The following is a 7,676-nucleotide window of genomic DNA, read 5'->3' as shown; positions in this document are numbered from 1 at the left end:
CATGACCTTGGGCAAGGCGGCTCTGTGCAGCGGAGGCAGACTCTGAAAGAACCAGCAGCTGATGGCCATCTGCTGACCACACTCCCCGCGGCTGGGCAGCAAGCCCATTTTTGAAGAGGGGTCTGTGTAGTGCATCTCTGTGTCTACCAGAGTATATGGATGACTTAAATCCTGCTTGCTATGGGTTTAATGTCCCTTCCAAAACTCATGTTAACATTTAATTGCCATTGTAACAATATAGAGAGGCAGAACCTTTAAGAGGTGATTAGCAGGCTGAGCACAGTGGCTCATGCCTTTAATCCCAGCACTTTGGGAGGCTGACATAGGCAGATCACAAGGTCAGGAGTTCGAGACCAGCCTGGCCAACATAATGAAACCCTGTCTCTACTAAAAATACAAAAATTAGCCAGGTGTGGTGGTGCACGCCTGTAATCCCGGCAACTTGGGAGGCTGAGGCAAGAGAATTGCTTGAACCCGGGAGGCAGAGGTTGCCATGAGCCAAAATCACACCACTGCACTCCAGCTTGGGTGACAAAGAGAGACTTGATCTCAAAAAAAAAAAAAAAGATTATGATTATGTCATGGGGGCTCAGCTCTCATGAATGCATTAATGTCATTAGCATGGGAGTGGGTTCCTGATTTAAAAAAAAAAAAAAAAGAATGAATTCAACCCATTTTTTCTCTCTGTCTGTTACCCTCTCTTGCCATGTGATGCCTTCTACCATGTTATGACACAGCAAGAAGATGCAACCCCTCAATCTTGGACTTCCCAGCCTTCAGAATCATGAGCCAGATTGAGCCTTTATCAATTACATAGTCTGTGATATTCTGCTATAGCAGCAGAAAACAGACTAAGACAGGGAGACAATAGATAATGTCCCCAACTGACCTACTGGAACAGAGAAGAATTATCATATTACTTAGAGATACGAAGGCAAACTGGCATAACCAGAAATTGAGATAGTTAAAAGCTACTGCCTCCAGGAGGCAAGATTGAATCCAAGGAGTGGGATGGAGGCCTATTTTTAACTGTAAGTCCTTCTGTGCCATTTATTTTTCTAACTATGTGCATGCAGATCTTCAATTAAATGTTTATAAATTTTTTAAAAATTCAGATCTGTCTGATTCCAAAGCTGCATCCTAGAGTTATGCCCCAGGCAGGCTAATCGGAAATTCATGGACAAGTCTGTTTGGAGTAGGCAGACAGAACTGTTGCTTACTTCATGGGAATCAAGCACAGCTGTGAGTGTCTTAGCCTTGGTCTGGCAGCAGTGCCTGGTGCATCCATTCCTAAGGTAAGAAGCTGGCCAAGCCCTTCATCTCATACCCCAAATAGATGGACACGCAGATTCTGAGAGTCAGGGGAAATACCAGCCCTCATACTGTGTTGGATTGGAGGCCTCTCCATTTCCACCAGATTGCTGCTGAACTTACCATCACCAAGAACAGGATTCACTTTTGACTTTCTGGGCCCCTCCTAAACTTTATTACTATGATTGAGACTCTCAGCAGCAGGGACCTGCTACCTAGAGAATGTCAGCAATTGGGTTGGCACAGGAGAAGGGGCTTCTCCATTGCGAAGTTCTTCTCAAAGGCTACTGTGGCAGGGTCGTTAATATGGGAGGGTCAGTTGGTTGGATAATGTCTCTCCTTATTTAAGAAAAAACAACAACAACACTTTTTTTTTAGACTTATGAATGCAATATGACTATAGCACTGAACGTTTGGGAAATTCAGAAAAGTTGCCCCATAACTCCACCACCCTAACACAATCAATCATTACTTTTTGCCACAGTTTCTCACTTCATTCTCCTCTGCATCTGTTTTTTTCAGTCTGTCATCACAGTGTACACAAATTTGACCCTTGTGTCTTCTGCTAAATTTATATCATAAGCATTTTCCATGTTGTTGTGTAAGCTTCATAACTATCATTTTAAATAGTGCATAAGATGAAGTCCAGGATTTTGTCCCTGAACCTAGGAACACTGGATCCTGGTGTACAGTAGACAATGTATGTTTTTAAATGAATGGAATGAGTAATTGGGCCATAATTGATTATTCTTCTACTGTGAGATATTTAAGAAATTTGTTCCCAATCTTCCAACACATTGTCTTCTTTCTTTCCCAAACATCCTTCCTTTTTTTCCTTCTGCATTCAATTTCCCCAAGACATTCTCAAACTGCTCTTTGCCCCTCTTTCCCAGATCCCACTGGCTCTATCCTTCATGTATCAGAAATCAACCAGGAGTGTGTTAAGCACAGGACAGGGTTGCATAAGAAAAGCCGAATCCTGTTCATGGTGGCTTAGCTGAGTGGGAAACATCCACAAGCCACGTGCAGATCCTGCCTGAGCTGGGACCCCACCACGTCCTTCAGAGTCAATGTGTTCTGTCAACACTGCTGACACCATCGGTACCCTTCTGCCTAAAATAGTGGCCCAGACCCTGCCAGTTATTGCTTCTCATTGCTTACATTTTCATGTGAATTTAAACGTTCAAACATCACGAACATGAAACATGAAGACTCAACCCGCAGTGGCATTTTAATGAGGTTCAACTGGGTTCAGCACATTCCATTAATTACAATTGTGTAAAAGCTTTTCGACCCAGATCACTTCCTTAGGTCTGGCCCATTACAGCCAAGACAAACTTTGTGCTTTCTGAGCACTTGAAAGGCTGGGGAGAATCGTGTCTGGGCAGATGGTGAACCACCGCAGGGCCCACCTTGGCTCTGATTAGCTAGACCAGACATTTAACTGAGCTACTCAAAAGCCCCTGAAGAGGAAATGGCTGAGTGATAAACTATGATGGGAGATTATCACTCACTCACCCTGAAAACGCTCCCCACACACTTTACCTTGCTCTCTACACTTTGCAAATCATAGTCACATCTGCAGCTCCTAGAAGTTTCCCATGGAGAGAGTAAAGAGTTATTAATATTCCCATCTGACAGACGTGGCAACTGAGGCCTGGAAAAATAGGGTGACTTTTGTGAGACTGCAGAACAAAGCACTGGTCATCTAAGTTTCCTTCTACTAAACAGATTTTGGTACAGACTAAGCTGTAAGAAAGAGGCTTAAAATACACCAGCCGGCTGGCATGGTGGCTCACGCCTGTAATCCCAGCACTCTGGGAGGCCAAGACAGGAGGATCACTGGAGGCCAGGAATTTGAGACCAGCCTGGTCACTAAAGAAAGACCCCCATCTCTACCAAAAAAATTGTTTTAAAAAAAGAAATACACCAGCCCACAGGTAGGTGGTCCAGGCTATTAGGGTGGCTCTACCATCTTCAACGCAGGGCTTCCATTGCTGCATCCAAGGTGGCTTCCCCAGTGGTCCTCATCCCCCCAGTAAGAAGGGGGAACGGGAAGAGAAGCAGCCATACACTCCTTTTTTGGGCCGCACTCAAACGTGTATTTCTTCTGATCACTCAGTGGCTGGGACATTGCCACATGGACAGACCCAATAGCAAAGGAGGTTGGGTGGCCTTGTGTCCAGCTCCCACTCTGGAGTTCTGCTATCAAATGAAGGGGGAAATGGATATCGGTGGACAACCAGCCCACTCCAGCACATAAGTCATGACAGCTCCACAGCTGGTCGATAAGGAAGCCCAAGGTGCTTGGTTTCAGTAGCCTCTGAGTGTCCCAGCATCTGCTCCTAGTCACTCAGTAGAACTTGCAGCCGTGATCTCCCTTTGACACAGCTGGACCACAGCAGTGCAGGGAACCCGCTTCAGATCCGTGTTGTACTGGGCTCAGAACAACAACAACAACAACAAAACATGGAAACTAACCTTGCCCACTGGGAGCTTACATCTTAAAAAGCAACAGGCTTCATGTAGAACAAAGCATGAAACCAACAGATGACTGGATGGCAAAACACAGACACCTATACCAGGCAAAGATTTCCCTTCCAAGGGACCGGGGCATCAAAAGATAAAGTGAAAACCACTTGACTGATTTTTAAGCTTAGCCTCCTTCCCACCACCTCCCCCTGTGCGCCAACTCTCCCCACTCCAAACAGCTCTCCTTTCACGATCTAAGCAGGCCGTGAACACACTTACCTTTCTCCTTTGCTCTGCTAATCTAGCTCGGATAACACCTCTTTCTCAAGAGTGTCCTGTGTTTCCCAAACAAAAAGTAGTCGTTCTATCTCCCTAATCCCCAAACACTTTTTTATATGCAGATCAAATCACTATCACCTTGTATTAGGATCCACTGGGCATAAATCTGGGTCATCCCATACATCCTAGAATAAGAATTTCACCCAATCTTGTATACCCAGTGCTTAACACAGTAAGTACCTGGGAAATAAATGAGGCTTAATGAATGAGTTGCCCTTAGAATGGAAGAAATTGTGTCTTTCTTATCTCCATATCCCTGGAGCATAGCACAATGCCTGGCATGTAGTTGGTGTTCAGAAAGTGGAGTTTGATTGACTTGAATTTAATTAAAATGCAAATAGTACATCTACCCAGAGAAGCAGAATCAGATACAGCAAAGACAGGACCCACAAAGTAGGGCATATCTGGTGCCAACCCAGTTCAGTTGCACTGACCAGAGAGTTTCAGTCTATAGATCCTATATGGCCAGCTTGATCTGCCCAGCAGATGCCGAGGCTGGCAGTACATTTGGCAAAGGTCCTCTAAAACTTGGGCCAACCACGCTGCATTTTGGGCTCCTCCTCATTTTCTTTCCCCACACTCACCCTCCAAGGCTCAGTCCTTGCCTACAGCTCTGGTCCCGACACCCACACCTGCTTGGCACTAAGGTAGAGCAGTGAACAAGACAGATAAGGTCCCTGTCCACATAGTACTTAAAGCCTATCCAGGGACCACGCTCAGCTAAATGACCCCAAAGTGACCTGCTCGGTTGTGCTTGTTACCTTGAGAGTAGCACCTGCCTTGACACCAGGTATTAAAGGCTCAGCCTGTCTTCTCTCCTGTACCTGGATTCAGAGAACATGGCTGTGAGTCCATCTGAGTCCCAGACCTGCTACCTATGAGCCATGAGCCCATCTTTTATCCTCTCCAAACCTATCCCCTCATCTGTAAAATGAGGTCAGTAACAACCTCTGTTCTGCCTACCTTCCAGATTGGATGAGGATTAAATAAGGTACGTGAAAGGGCTTTGTAAGCTGTAAAGTAATACACGTTGCTTATGACTGTTGTTATGATTAGTATTATTATTACTAAGTAACCATTCCTCCTATCTCCTCCCTCTGATCATCAGTGGTGCCAACATTCTCCTAGTCCCCCAGCCTAGAGGAATCTGTTGTTTCTGTCTTTCCAGAACCCTTTCTCCCCGTCATCAGATACCAAAGCTCATTTTCCCGTTGGGGAGCACATTCCACGTGGCACATGCCCCTCCCCCGGCCCAGAGTCCTCCATGCACCTGGCCATGGTAATTCTCGGAGATGGGCACATGACCTAAGCCAGCCAATCGGAGTCTTTCCTGGAATTTTCTCACCAAAGTTTTGCGGGAAAAAACAGGCTCCTTTCTGCTGGGAGGTGAGAGTCTGGGGCTGCCAGCAACCAATGATCCCATGATGTAGAGAAAGCCTGTCTGAAGAATGAAATCAAGCAGAAAGAGAAAGAGAAAGACTGTGCCCTGGATCCAGCTGTTCCCAAAGCCAGCTGCAACCCTGAACTTCCCAGGTACACATATAAAGACAAGCTCTCTTTTACTTGAGCTGAATTGAGTTGGGTTCTGTCACTCAAAAATGAAAGACTCTAGAGTCATAAAAGATTCAAAACTCAGGTGACATGTTCTGTTTGTCTCTTTCCTTTAACCCTAATGTTTAATCTGTTGAAACTCACATTTGTCCCTTCTGCTGCTACATGTTCCTGGCCAGATTCTCTTTGTTTCATACTTGGCGGCTGCCCGGTGGGGAGAACTGTAGGATTCAATCCAGACAGAGCTGGGTGAATCCCAGTGCTACTACTTAGTCATTGATCGTGTGAACTTGGACTTCTCTGGCACTCAGTAACTTCATTTGTAAAGTGGGACAAATGACCCCTGCCACGCAGAGCTGCTGTGAGTATGAAATGAGACGTCTGTAAGGCCCAGTGGGGACTCAATAAGAAGTAGCTATTATTAGTATTTTTACAGCGGCCCCTTTTGCTCCATCCGTAGGAGAAGGTGATGCATCAATCTTGTTTTCAGTAGAGGGCATTAATCATGTTCTCTGAGCGCAAACATAAAAATAGGATCATGGTCCAGCTGAGAAAACCAGGCCTGGGCAGCTGTGGATGGTTGGGGGCCATTGGGTAGAACAAGAGGTGATGAAACCACTGGAGGAACGAGGCTTGGGCAGGGGTGGTCTCCTGGCACCAAGGAGAGGTGCCCTGGATAACGCAGCCCCAGTCTCCACAGCAGCCAATCAGAGGCAAATGCACAGGTAGGCTAAGGCAGCCATCTCTGGAGAGGCCAGGCCAGCCCCAGAAGGAGAGCCTTCTTCCAGGTGAGGTTGAGAGTGCGGTCATTGTTCAGAGACTTAGCAGACATGATTTGCTCTGAGTGTATAGTTGTAGATGCTCTACAAAATACTGAAACTGGAATCTATTGTTTCTTTTTCTTGACCACTAGCTTGGCTTGTTATTTCTGAAGAAAGAGAACAGGGCCAGGAGTCTGACATCTGAGGCTTCAACCCCATTTGCAACTGATAAGCTATATGACCTTGGGAAACTGGTCTCCCCTCTCTGGGCCTTGGTCCCCTCACCTGTGAAGGGGGTCAGTAAGCGGTGGCAGATATTCTCTAAGGGCCCTTCCGATGCTAACATTCTCAGTCTGGTCCATCTCAGGCCTTGAGGAAGCTAATCAGGCTGGACCCAGCCTCCCACAACCCCAGACTGCTCCAAGGGTTTTGTTTTCAAGGCAGCCGGGCATAGTGGCTCACCCCTGCAATCCCAGCCCTTTGGGAAGCCAAGGCAGGTGGATGGCTTGAGTCCGGGAGTTTGAAACCAGCCTGGACAACATAGCAAAACCCTGTCTCTACAAAAAATACAAAAATTAGCCAGATGGGTGGCACACACGTGTTGTCCCAGCTACTGGTGAGGCTGAGGTGGGAGGATCACCTGAGCCAGGGAGGTCAAGGCTGCAGTGAGCCAAGATTGTGCCACTGCACTCCAGCCTGAGTGACACAGCAAGACCCTGCCTCCAAAAAAAAAAAAAAAAAAAAAAAAAAAAAGAGTCCAAGGCAGGACGTGGGGAGCCATAGCTATTTATCCTGGGAGAAATGATGGGGTGTGTGCATGGAGGTGGGGAGCCCAGAGGACACTCTCCCCACTGGATAGTGCCACCTCTGTGACAGGAGCTCCCCTTGGAGAAAGGTGAACCAGGAGCTAGGGGTGAGCAACCCTGTTTAACAGCCTTCCATTTGTTTACCAAAAAAATATTGTTTCATCATAAAAATTCCCAAAATAGTTCCTTCCCTGGTCAGACTGACTGGCGGGCGCCCAGCTTGGGAGCCCAGCCGTGCTGGAGACACACTCTCAGGAAGGCGAAATTAGCTGGCAAGGTCGGGAGCCGCAGTGTGGGGACCACCAGCCCCACACATCCTGTGGGGTGGGTGCAGAGGGTTAGAGCTACAAAATCACCTTTCTAGGGGTCTTTCTCTGGGCAGTGGCAGGATTTCCCCCAGAGGCTCAACAAACTTATTTTTAGCTAAGAAGGGCTT

The sequence above is a fragment of the Macaca fascicularis genome, chromosome 7 (assembly GCF_037993035.2).
Source record: "Macaca fascicularis isolate 582-1 chromosome 7, T2T-MFA8v1.1".
In the NCBI taxonomy this organism is placed as follows: Eukaryota; Metazoa; Chordata; class Mammalia; order Primates; family Cercopithecidae; genus Macaca; species Macaca fascicularis.
Note: the sequence above shows the minus strand (reverse complement) of the source record.